The 13,323-nt window shown below is 44.5% G+C and overlaps 1 pseudogene; it reads left to right on the forward strand.

The window, feature by feature from the left end:
- Positions 1–3,347: 3,347 nt before the first annotated feature.
- Positions 3,348–3,462, forward strand: LOC122493654 (annotated as a pseudogene).
- Positions 3,463–13,323: the final 9,861 nt, after the last annotated feature.

The following is a 13,323-nucleotide window of genomic DNA, read 5'->3' on the forward strand; positions in this document are numbered from 1 at the left end:
TGGGGACCTGTCAGTGGTTGCTGCCACTGGGGCAGGTCCCTGGGGACCTGTGCTGGTCAACGTGGATCGTTTAGGCGGAGCTGACAGGCACTGACCCTGGGAGACAATACACGCTCTGCTGACAGCAGGGAGGGCATCACCAGCAAGTCGTTCCACTTTCTGGGGCTCGGACAGTGCATCCCCTGAAAGACACTGTAGAGATACCCAAACATCTGGGGAAGAGGGGAGTACGTCGGAGAGAGGGGGCCCAACAGGCAAGAGTCAAAAGCACCGGAAGATATTTCCGAGAAAGGGAGATCATTTCTTCTTCATTTGAAATATGACAGACATACAGAAAAGTGCATACAAACATATGCTCTGTTTAATAGTCATAAATAGAATACCTTTGCTACTTCTACCCAGGCCAAGAAACAGAATTTTGCCTACTTACCCCCCAAAACTTGCAGCCATTTTTTTGAGATACAGGGACAGAGTCAGAGAAAGAGAGAGACAGAGACAGAGAGAAAGAGAGAGAGAGAGAGAGAGAGAGAGAGAGAGAGAGAGAGAGAGATGGGGAGGGGCAGAGAGGGAGGGAGACAGAGGATCTGAAGCAGGTTCTGCACGGTCAGCGCTGATCCCGACTCGGGGCTCAAACTCACCAACCACAATATCATGACTTGAGCCAAAGTCAGATGCTTCACCGACTGAGCCACCCAGGCGCCCCACCTGCAGGCTTTTTTAATCACAGCCAATATGGTGTTGTTCATGGTAATCATTTCCCTGGCCTTCTTCAGAGTCTTAACATCTCTCTTTGCATCTCTGGACAATATGCTTAGTTTTCGTGTTTTGGAATTTCATACAAATGGAGTCCTGCTACGGAGGGTCTCTTGTAACGTGTCTTTCACTCAACCTTGTGTCTATGAAATTCATTCACGCAAATGCGTATAGTTGCAATCTATTCTTGTGATGCTGTGGTATCATATTATGTACCTATGACAGAATTGACCCATTCTACCATCTATGGGTGGATGGATGTTCAGGTTGTTGACATCTTGCTACTGGACTACTCTTGCTTCTGTACGCTTATGCAGAAGTTTCTCTAGGGTAATTGTCTAGGTGTTAAAGTTTCTCGGTCTTTAAGTATGTGCATCCCCAAGGTTAATAGGAATGCCAAAGTCTTTTCCGAAGTGGGCGTACCTATTCACAGTCCCACCATTGGTGGGTCTGGAACGTTTAAAGACACCCTAAAATTCTTACCACAGGGCCCCCAAGATAACTTGCATTGCCTGCAAACAGGGAGCTAGTCCTTGGACCTTGCCTCAACTCCTGGGAGGTGGCCTTTGACTTCTTGCTGTTAGAATTTAAACCCCACCCCTGACCGCCCCAGAGGGTGGAAGAGCATTACACGCACATTATTCGTTAGTCCAAGTTTCATTCTCCCAGTTTGGAAAGACAAAAGGGCAATTTAAACGCTGTCATACAGATACTTTTCCCTCTAACCTGGAATACAGAAGTATATTCATAACAAGAAATAAATAGAAAATTGAATGCCTAAAGGAGTAGTACAGTTTCTTTCTTGGGCCTGACTGATTTGCTCCCTGTACCTCTGCTAAGGAAACGAGGAACCAAATAATACAATCCGTTCAGGGTCTGAAAGAAACACTTAACTGATGCTCTCTAGTTGTGACAGGCTAAGATAACTAAAAAGCATATCCTGAGAAATTCAGCACTGTGTCTGTTCGGGAAATTTTTCCAAAGACGCTGTAGCTTTGTTTTGACCCTTTTTATAGAGCATGGTCAGAATCAAAGACCTTACCTGTTGGAAGAGCTCCGGAGAATTCTGTTACTGTTCTTTCCTCAGGTAAACAAGCCAAACCCGACTTCAACACCACCGTCTCCCCAGCACCTGGCATAGGTCTTGCATACCATGGGTGCTTAGTTGAACAAATCAAGAAGTTCTTAGAACCTTGAGTTGAGGAGAAATTTACTAAAACAAAGAAACACAACTTGTGAAAAAAAACCCTGGTTTTTAATTTTTTTTAAGTTTATTTATTTATTTATTTTTTGGGGGGGAAGGAAAGGGACAGAGAGAAAGAGAGAGAGAGAGAGAGAGAGAGAGAGAATCTCAAGCAGGTTCTGCCACGTCAGCACAGAGCCTGGCGAGGGGTTTGAAATTGCAAACCATGAGATCACGACCTGAGACAAGTCAAGAGTCAGATGCTCAACAGACTGAGCCACTCAGCCCCCCCCCAAACCCTGTTTTTTATGATTCAGTCCTTTCCATGACTGCCCCCACAAAAAATCTAAGTCTCAAGGAATTTGACCAGTCACTTTTGTAAAGAAACTAATAATGTCAAGGCCTCATTATGATCCTTCTAAGCAGCTTTCATTAAATTCAGTTAACACAAAGCATAAGGAGAGGCTTCAAGCCTCCCATGGCCCTTGCCTGGCCTGTGATGGTAAACGTTCTCCCACGTGATTCCTGAAGATACTGCTTGGGGGTTGGTGACATCAGGGACTCTTCCCTGAGTACAAAATACCTTTCCACGTGGAGGTCCACACAATGGGAGGGATCACAGTGGAGGTTTAACCAACCATAATAAGAAGATAACAATGAAAGAAGTATCTGCTGAGAGGGCAATAAATCCTCCCTCCTTAATAAATCTCTGACAGAAGAGGACCACATGACATCCCAGTGCTGTGAGCCTACAGATTAAATCGGAGATGTCTTGTTGATTGATAGTGCTGGTAGCCAGATGATTGACCAGGCATGGGCTGATAATGAAATACTTGGGCTAATTAGAGAAGGACCAACGAATTGAAGGCAGATGAAAGGCTGCTCTAAAAGCTATTGCAGAGAAAAGGGTGGGTAACTGCAGAGTGGAAGTTCTATCATTCTGCTTAATGAATCATCTGCTTATTCGCTGAGCCAGGCTCAGAAACACCAGAAGCATGGAAATTTCCCAAGGATGGTTTGTAATCTAAAATCTAATGGTCCAGGAGAGGGTGTGGGGTGGGCGGGGGGAGAGAAAGTGATGGAAATAGTATCCCAATAATGTGTTTATATTTTGCATTTGGGTACCGCTAAGGTCTGGCTTGAGTATGGAATGGTCGCATTTTTGGGGGGAGCCATTGGACATAAGACTTACACTGAACGTGGATTCCAGAAATGAGGTCCCAGAGGGGGCTCCTTTGATCCAAAGGGACATAGTCTGAATGATTACATGCTCTCCATGTACTTGAATGAGGATGTTACTGTTTTACCTCCAGGATTATGAAGACAACAGCCCCAGCCCACCTCAGTCTTCACCCCTTTTCCTCTCCCCCTGCCAAAACGCATTTTTTTTATTTTATAATTTATTAGGCTTATTGCTTCTCGGCCTTCTGGCTAAGATCAAGTGTAGTATAATCTATTAGGCTTTAGTTGTTATTCATTTGATTATTACAGGTGTTTTTCCTGTTAGAAGAATATTCACACACTCTCCTCCATCCCGTTACCTCGTCTCTGTCATGGTGGTCACATCTGGAGCATTCGTTTTGGTTGCCTTGGTAGTACTTTGGTTTTTGTAAGGGAGAAGTAATAGGAGGTCATTGCATATATAAACCAAAAATAAAGCTTGTTAATTCCTTTACTCACCCACACCTCCTACACCTCATCTCTCTCTCCTAAATTTATCTTTCTTCTTTGAAAGTAGCCATTCAACTCTTCAACACATCAACTGAGTTTTGCATTTCTACACTTGGATTTTTCATACCTAGGATCTCCTGTTGTGTCGTATTCATAACTTCTTGCTCTTCCTTCATGTTTCAAGTTTAAAGGTATTTATTTAAAGATGTTTATTTATTTCAAGATATTTCAAGATATTTATTGGGCTTGTTTTAAATTTCTCCGCTACAGGTCTGTCAGTATGTTGTCTTTCAGGGTCCGTGTGCCCTGCCGATGTCTCATTATCTACCCCCTGCGTGTTCCCTTGGGAATTTCAGTTAAGGTAGAGCGTAATGTGTACCTGAGGGAGAGGCAAATGCTAGACTGTGGGGTCAGGAGGATACTTCAAGTGGGACCACCTCTGGTGTTATTCTTAGAAATCAGCCATTCCCAGGTGGCCGATGGGCTTAGTAGGTGGACCCTCTGACTCTTGATTTCAGGGTTGTGAGTTCAAGCAAGCCCTACATTGGGTGTGGAGATTACTTAAAAAGAAATAAACCACTCCCGGTTTGCTTTCTGCTCCTACCTTCCAGCCCCTACCCCCACCTCCCAGACTCTCACCCTCAGAGAAACTTGGTAACTGTTCTTTTCCAAAAACCATCCCTCTTTGCTTTAGGCATTGTGGGATATGAGGAGGAAATACGCAGGGGCTGACCAGCCTCCCTACATTTATCACCCCAGAGGGGCTCCAGCTCTGCCCCCACGTCACCTGATTGTCCCTAGGGAGTATTGGGCTAGGGAGGTCATTTGCCACGGAAGTGACAAGTCAGTAGTCCACTGAGGTCAAGGTGGAAAAAAGAAAAAGTTACCATCAGCCAGCGCCCCCGCCCAAGCACACTTCCCACCTATGGCTTTTTGGCTTCTCCCGATATAGGCTCTCATTTTCCTTCTGCACGAGACTCAACCACCTTCTGTCTTCCTATGGATAATTCACGGTTTTGATGTTAAGTGCAGGGTTACATCCACATGTCTTTTGCTTTTTTCCCCAAATCTCCACAAAGTTGGGTTTGAGGAAGGGAGACAATAGCTTATGTTTATTTATCATTTCGTCCGGAATTGAAATTTCTCCCAACGATTATAGAAGCCATGAGGCGTATATCTCCATTAAATGCAAAATGCCTAGCACATAGCGGGTTCTCATGAAACATTTCTTCAATAAATGGATAAATCCATTCAAAGATATTTTACGTGATATGCAAAGCCAGGCTTTTATTTTAACTTTCGTCTTTACACTTTGCTTGGGAAAAATGATACTGCTTCAGGTAACCTAAAAAGGGAAAGTGATTGCATTTTAATAACCCAATTACAAGGAAAGCCCCCAAACAGAGTAAATAGTGCATAGCAGATACAAGGTTGGGCAAGATTTCCAATTAAGTTTACATTTTTCTCTCCGATACCCAAGCTTCTCTGGCTCCGGGATCCATTTCTGGGCTGCATATCATTACATTAATACTGTAAGGCTTTCAACATTCCTTAGAGCTATTATTTCCCTTTCTGCGGCTCCTTCAGAAGAGCTCGGAATGCTTTACAAGAGCCTACAGAATGAACATTAGTTCTTTAAATCTCACACGAAGGTAGAAAACACTGAAAAAGAAACACTCAGGAACTCCTGCTCATTTTCCCTTAAAGAGAAAGAAGGAAAGAATGGGAGGGTGGAAGGAAGGGGGTTGGGGGAGCTAGGGAGGAAGTAAAGGAAAGGACAAAGAAAGGAAAGGACAGACAGACAACAGATGGATAGACTGTCCTCAGCTCTGCTCCTTTATCCTCTGTCTCTTGAACTTCTGCTCTGTCCCGGCCTGAGCTTCTGGCCTGGACTTTCCTTTTACTTCAAAGGGGCTCCGAGGCAGGCTGTACTCTCCCTGCTGTCATCTTAATGAGTGTTTCACAAGGGCAATCCTGGACCCTCTTCTCTCTTTCTCCTAAGTGCCCCTCCCAGTTGTTTCAAAAACAAAACAAAGCAAAACAGACATGTGTCCTTTGTTGAGGAAACTGGAAACGTCCATCAGGAACTTCCCCTCCTAACTTTTTGCCAGAACGTCTCTCCCTCTCCCTGCACGTGCACCCATCCTTTTTCTCTCTCGTGGCAGAGAATCCCTTTCTAGCTTCTCCAGGATCATCTCCTTCCCCACCTTGTCCCTCTTCTGTCGCTGCTTTGGCTGTTCTTTGTCTTCCTCCTCCTTCTTTTTGCTAATCAGCATCTTATTTCTTGATCATTTAGTGGGTGCCACGTACTATGTGAAGCTAGGCATTTCATGAATTACTTCATTAGCAGTGAAATTTATGGTATCATCCCTTTTTTTAAAAATTTTTTAACGTTTTTTTTTAACGTTTTTTTAAAAATTTTTTTAAACGTTTATTTTTGAGACAGAGAGAGACAGAGCATGAACGGGGGAGGGTCAGAGAGAGGGAGACACAGAATCTGAAACAGGCTCCAGGCTCTGAGCTGTCAGCACAGAGCCCGACGCAGGGCTCGAACTCACCGCGAGATCGTGTCCTGAGCCGAAGTCGGCCGCCTAACTGACTGAGCCACCCAGGCGCCCCAGAAGAAACTTTTTAGGCTCAGAAAAGTCAAGTAACTTGTCCAAGATGGCACAGCTTACAGCTGGTAAGATCTCATTAGCTCCTTTCCCTTGGTCTTGAAACATGGGCATTTGGGGCTGTAAGCAACCAAGAAAATAGATACATGACTTCCTTTGGGGCATTGTTCTATTCCTCTCCCCTTTTCCATTGCTAATGTATCTGTCAAGCAAATGTGTATCTGTGCTTCTATTTTCCTAGCATCCAAACCTACCTTAAGTCCTTTATTCTGACTTCTGTACCCCCATTCTTTGATTCTTACCAATGGCCACCTTCTCTCCAAACAAATGGCCTTTACGATTCTTCTGCTTGACTTCTCTTAGCTGTGGGTGTTGTCGATGATTCTGTCTTTGAAATTTTAGATGCCAGCAAGTGTGGCTTAGGAAGCGGATTTATGTGGTCATTCAGATGTGCTATGAGATGGGGCGGTCCTGGACAGATGGGCATACCACTAATGGATGCACGCCAAGCCCATGGCCAGAAATTTTAATTTCCTTAGAGGGTAAAGAGACATGAATTATCTTTAGAGTGGGAAGGATCCTTTATGGGTTTAAGTCCATTTTTGCAGGAAAACAAATTGTTTACCTTTTATGAATGGTATCTAAGCATTTGAGGTGACCCTATGTGTATAAATAATAAATCCTAACAGCCTATATAACTAACTAATATTTATATTTGCAACAAAATATAAGTAACCCTGATAATCTACAAGGATTTTATGTCTTTAGGGAATGATATGGGGTATGGATAGGAATGGTTCCCATTTTTATGGAATGGCTCAGTGGAAAAATGAATCTCCTGGGGCATATTTTATATATAATTTTGCCTATGAGATTCTCCTAATTGCTCCCATAGGGGCACAGCTGTGACTATCCCAGAATATTTATCTTCTCTGAAGACTTCATAGTTTCTAAAGTGAAATAGCAGTTCAAACAAAATAATTTAGATTTTGTTTCTCTGCCACATGGCCCAGAGAAAGTAAGGTCTCTGGTTGATTGGAAGCATGGATGTATGTGGTTTAACACACCCAAGAGATATGGGTTGGCAGATTTTAAAATGGAGAACATACTTAACATTTACATAGAGATTTACAGCATCCAAGTATGTTCACACACATTATCCCGTCTGTCTTCTAGCTCCTTCGGTAAGATGGGCATTCTGATACTACCTTACAGATCAGGGGATAAAACTCCTGACAGTCAATACTATTTGACAAAGTCTCCATCAGCAGTAAAGGCAGATACAGGTCAATGCCTCGGTCTGGTCCCTGATCCCAGCCAAAGGCTAAATCTCACCTTCCTCCAGCCCGTGCATGCAAATGATGAGTTAACTGCAGGCAGTTCACTGTAGCAAAGATGGCCGGACACAGTCAGGCAGGCAATTATATGCATCTGACTCACAAACATTAGTGAAACTGCACGGGAAGAAGAAATTTACTTCCAAAGAGGGAAAAACCTATTAAGTTGGTGTCAGAGGGCAGCATTATTCTTTTAAAAGGACGTATTTGGAACATGATTCGTTCTTGGCAGTCCCATTACAAAGGGCAGTACGTATTTCCAAGTGGAACCTGTCTTTTACCCAGCCGGCTGTATTTTCCACTGGGACAAACTCCCCATGTGCTGGATGATGCATTATTGGCATACATCGTGAGTGTTCAAAGGGTGTTTAGGTGTCTCTATGCAACTTCCGGTTAGGGTACCAAAACCCAGAGGAAGTTATCAACAGCGATATTATTAAAATGTAAGGAAAACAGAAGTCTCTATCCCCCCGGATCAAAAGCACGTGTGGAGAAAACATTTGGGGGATGTCAGTCTGGTCACAGACCCCTGAAAGTCATCCCTCCTCCACCCCGCCCCTTGTGACACATACGTCCACACATATGCGAACATATACAGTGTGGGCCCCCGGCAGTCATGGTCCTACAGTGACAGCCTGCTCTCCCAGCCATAGGTGGTGGCAGCAGATGTGGACCCCTGACTCAAATTGGACCATTCAGATCCTCTTTCTCTGGAAAGCCAATGAGAAAGGAGAGCTGAGCGATACGGACAACAGAGGTCCGCAAGGAAAGACCACAGACTCAGGCTGGACGGGCTCCTACCTCCTCTCTCCTCTTCCTAAACTTTACTTGGCCTTTTCTTTGACCTAAGGAGCTACGACCTTAGTGTCTTCCAATAAATTCCACTCTGGGCTTAAGCTAATTTGAAGTGGACATCTGATATTTGCAACCCAAAGAATCTCAACAAAACTGTAAGAGAGCCCCAGGCAAATGATAACACTCTCTCCTTATGCTTTTTCTCCGTGCCCGTGGTGTATTAAGTTAAATTAAGCACAGATTGATCCCAGGAAAGCAATTGAAAAACTAAATGATAATTTACGTAAGCAGCTATCATAAATTGCAACGCTTCTAAAAAAGTGATTTCTTGGAAAGTTTGATAGCCTTTAAATATCAGGTATGAGAAAATATACTCTATGCTTTTAAGTGACGTGTGTGTGTGCATGTGTGTATTCAAACCATTAAGCCAAACAAAAGTTTGTATGGACCCAACACAAAAAATATGGAATAGCAGAGTGGTTTCTATAAAGCAATTCATAATACATACAGTTATATGGAGCAAATGCGTGCAGAAAAAGAAAGTTTATTTTGGAGAATCTATTCAGACTTATGCTCTGAAGCCAACGTAAATATGAAAAACATTCTAAACACTTCTATCATCTTTGGCAAAAATAAGGAGGAAGGAGAGAGGCCTTTAATACACTTAAGGTTTCTTTGCCTGTCAGGCAGGCAGGAAGCAGCAGGAGCCATGGAAAATAAAAATTCACACACGGCTTTGAAGTGAACGTGATCCGCATTGTTTAAGGAGGCATGGACTTATCAATAGCTCCTGAGCTGCCGTGTCAATAGGCAGGTCTTTTGTGAAAATATTAAGTGTGTCCTTATCTCCTCCAATATGTGATCGCTGTATTGTACGTGCCCGTGCAGAAAACAGCAGGAAAATTCTAGGGGCTCCTTCAGTTATAAAATTGACATCTGGGAGTTATTTTTTCAATTTTCAAATTTTTAGCTTAACAAGTATTTTGTGCTCGCTAGAACCATTTGAACTTACAACAAAAGAATCACAAAAACTCTTCTATCGATAATCTGGATGAATGTTCTTCCATGCTTTCCTTTTTAAAAAAATTTTTTTAATGTTTATTTACTTTTGAGAGAGAGAGAGAGAGAGAGAGAGAGAGAGAGAGAGAGAGCGCACATGAGCAGGGGAAGGGCAGAGAGAGGGAGACACAGAATCCAAAGTAGGCTCCAGGCTCTGAGCTGTCAGCACAGAGCCCAACGTGGGGCTCGAACCCACGAACCATGAGATCATGACCTGAGCCGAAGTCGGATGCTCAACCAACTGAGCCACCCAGGCGCCCCTCCATGCTTTTCTACATATCCATATACACAAATTTAAATATTTGACAAAAATGAGGTTATACTGTAGGGCCACTTACTTTATTTCACTAAACGATATATCGTTAGTATTTTATCATTGTTGAGAAATAATTCTCTGTGAGCCTTTCATGTTTCTGTATATCTTGCAAGCAGAGGAACTTTCTGGCACTTTGCCCTACACTTTCTGTTCAAGGATATGTATGTAGCAAACAATCTTGGCGGATAAAGATAGTGTCTCCCTTTGGAACAAAGGGCAGGAATGCTGATTGTCAATTAAAAGAGATTTGGGTTCCCTAAGCTCAGCATTGCCCTCTTAAAATGCAACCAACCCATTGTTGATGGCAATGCAGGTGTCGTCGCCTGGACCTCTTTGGGTCACTTTGGGAATTGGAGCTTGGGGTATTGGCAGGAAAAAAAAAATCCTGATATTCTGGTTACTGCTATTGCTGTGAGTAATAAAGCCCTTGGTCTCTGACCCAAGAGTCTTAAATTTTCTGCCAGCATCCATGAAACTGTGGCTGACCTGCTAACTTACAAGAGGGTAGAACCCCAGAGTCTTCATGGTTCTTGACAGTCCTGTCGCTAACCATTGCTCAAGGTCATTATTTTTGGTAGTTGTATTTTAGTGCATGTACCATGGTGTCTTTATCCATTTCCCTGTTGTTGGATTCTTAAGCTTTTCCCACTGTCTTGCCTTTGAATCTAATGCTTCTACACAACATATTTTTATATCCATCCTTATATATAACTATGTTTTGGATGAAAATCCTGCAAGTTTTTACTTTTGAGGAAATGCAGATACAATGACACTTGAGATTCTCTGAGCATTTGATAATTGGCTTCTCTTGACTGCTCACCTCTCACTGGTCCTAAAGGTCAGGCTCACAAGAGAAGGACAGGTGAACCAACAGAGGACAGGATGGGCCCAGGTATCAAAGTCTAGTCATTCAGGGATTTGCTATAAAAATAAGAGCAGGCAAAGGCTCAGAAATCCAGAAGGAAGATGTTGTGACTCAAGAGCCTAAAAAATAAGTTCCCACCCTAGAATTTGATTCGAGTGATAGAATTCTCACCTCTATCATGCACACAAGCCAAGGCAAGCCCACGGCCTGGCCATGTTGGGTGGTAAATATACAATGAACCACTCTTTGGTTTAGTCAGTTCATTATTGTCACAGATAGTGAAAAGAGAAATAAGCTGAAGGTCCCAGCTCCCCACGATCCTTGTCCCAAATACCCAATGGACAGCACAGAAGCAAAAGTGGTCAAATGACCAATATGGTGTGGGACACCATGTTGTAGATTGCAGCTAAATAGTTTATGTTCTGTACCTCTAATTGGAGAGACGGGAAGGAGGGCAGAAATCTCCATACATCATCAGAACCCTGGGGCCACGAGGAACTGCCTCATGACAGCCCCCCAGAAACTGGGGGAGGCAAGTAGAAGATGGCCTCATAGCAGCTTCTACAAGCCCCCTAGCCTCTCGTGTTCTGGAAGAAGCACCAGTGTTCTGCCCATACTCAGATGAGGTTAGGTCTAGCCCTTGGCTGCGTGGGTACATGCAGGGTCGCCAGAGCACTTACCTTTCTGTCCTCTCCTCTCGCGATGGATTCTACCCTTTGCTCATACACCAACACCTGCCATTATACATTCTTGGCTCAACCCTCATGCTCCTGCAGCCGTTCCTCAGTTGAAGGGGAACCTTTAACTATTATAAGACGTCACTCCATCTTATATCCACCTATGTAAGTCCTGGCTACCTGTTAAAGCGTGGAGCTTTAACCTATTTAATAATTGCAGCAACTTGAATGTTCAGCAGGGTGTGGGGGTGGGGTAGCAGGGAGTAATATTAGACCCATTTTACGGAAAAGGAGGGTCGTTAGGGAGCGTTCTTAGGGTCCTCCAGCTTATAAGTGGTAAAGCCAACGTGCAGCCCCTTTGATCCTTCACAGAACGTAACACAAAGCCCCTCACATAGCAAGCTGTCACGAAACGTTTGGAAATTCACACTAACTGGATGGTAGCAAGAAGGCATTGTGATGGACTGAGTCCATGATCCTGGAGAGTCAGAGCTAAGGTGGATGCCAGGACAAGTGAAGGTCAAAGGAAAGCAGGAAAGGGAGCATGATGTAGAGTCGGGGACCCTCAGCCAGTTTGGGTCTTGAATGGCAGAGCCCAGGCTGGTGAAGCTGAGACTGATGTGTGAACTCAGAGTTCACGTGGGAGGAGGGAGGATCTGGGATTGTAGGAACATCAGTAGGTCTAGGGGTTCACACTAATGTCCCCACCTCTGCCCTTTCAGGGAGGACCCCAGGCACATCGTTAGTCAGTCCTTGAAGTTATGTTCATGCCATCCTGGCAGCCTGGCCGGGACCTCCCACTCATTTTCTTCTCTAACCAGACCATGGGTCCATCCACTGCTCCCTGAAGCCACTGTGAGACCAGGAGGCAGACAAGGGGTGACTGAGTTGAGGGCCATTGTCTCTTTGAAGTCTCAAGTTTATCTCTGCAAACACATCAGGTCTTTTGGAAGAATGAAATGGCATCCATAGTAGACTTTGAAATGATAGCCATCATTTTGCTTGGAGTTCCTCTCCTGCAGAGGGCAGCGACATTTCTCTGACTGTTGAGAGTGACGGGAGGCCCGTGGCTTCTCCCCAGCACCATATTGGGTTGATGGGAGTTGGGAGGAGGACAGCAAGGTGGAAATAAACTTCCCGGGTTTGCTGCTATGATGACCCTCTTCTCCTCCTCCCCAGCAGCCATGCTGAAGTACGCCCCAACTGGTTGTCTTCCACATCAAAAATTGTGCTGTTGCGGGGACAATGTGACACGGGGGGTCAACCCACAGGGGCTTTGGAGTTGGGCAGCCGTGGTGAGGAGGCTCTGCTCTGCTCCACAGCAGCAGCTTTTGTAACCTTGGGCAAGTGACTTCACCTCTCGGAGCCTCTGTGTCCACATGGACAGGGGTGATAAAGGGCCCTGCCTCGTGGGATGATGGGATGGATTTAAGGCAACAGTGTACATAAAGAGGTTATTGGTGTGTGGCACGTAGCAGGAAATCATCATGGTCGCTCTTACTGCTGTTATTGAAGCTGGGGTCCCACATACACCCCGCCAGTAGCAAGCAGGCTGGGCTGGCTGTTCTGCAGTGGAGACAGCTGTTATTAAAGGGACAGGCTTCTCCCTTGGGGATCCCCGCTGGTACCCACATCTCCTCCTGCCTTAAGAGGGCAATTGCCGTGATGGAGATTTTGTGCCCCAGCATCACGTTTAAAGATAGGCAAGAGCTTTTGATCTCTAACAATAAACTTTAAATTTTTTTAATGTTTATTTATTTTTGAAAGAGAGAGAGAGAGAGAGACAGAGCACGAGTGGGGGAGGGGCAGAGAAAGAGGGAGACACAGAATCTGAAGCAGGCTCCAGGCTCTGAGCTGTCAGCACAGAGCCCGACGGGGAGCTCGAACTCACAGACCTCACAGACCGCGAGACCATGACCTGAGCCGAAGTCGGACCCTCAACCGACTGAGCCACCTGGGCGCCTCTCTAGCAATAAACTTTAAAGATAAATGAGCTAAAGCTAGGGACCCAGAAATGAGAACTCTGTGTTTTCTTTTTTTTTTTTTTAATTT

Source organism: Prionailurus bengalensis, chromosome D2 (genome assembly GCF_016509475.1).
Source record: "Prionailurus bengalensis isolate Pbe53 chromosome D2, Fcat_Pben_1.1_paternal_pri, whole genome shotgun sequence".
Classification (NCBI taxonomy): domain Eukaryota; kingdom Metazoa; phylum Chordata; class Mammalia; order Carnivora; family Felidae; genus Prionailurus; species Prionailurus bengalensis.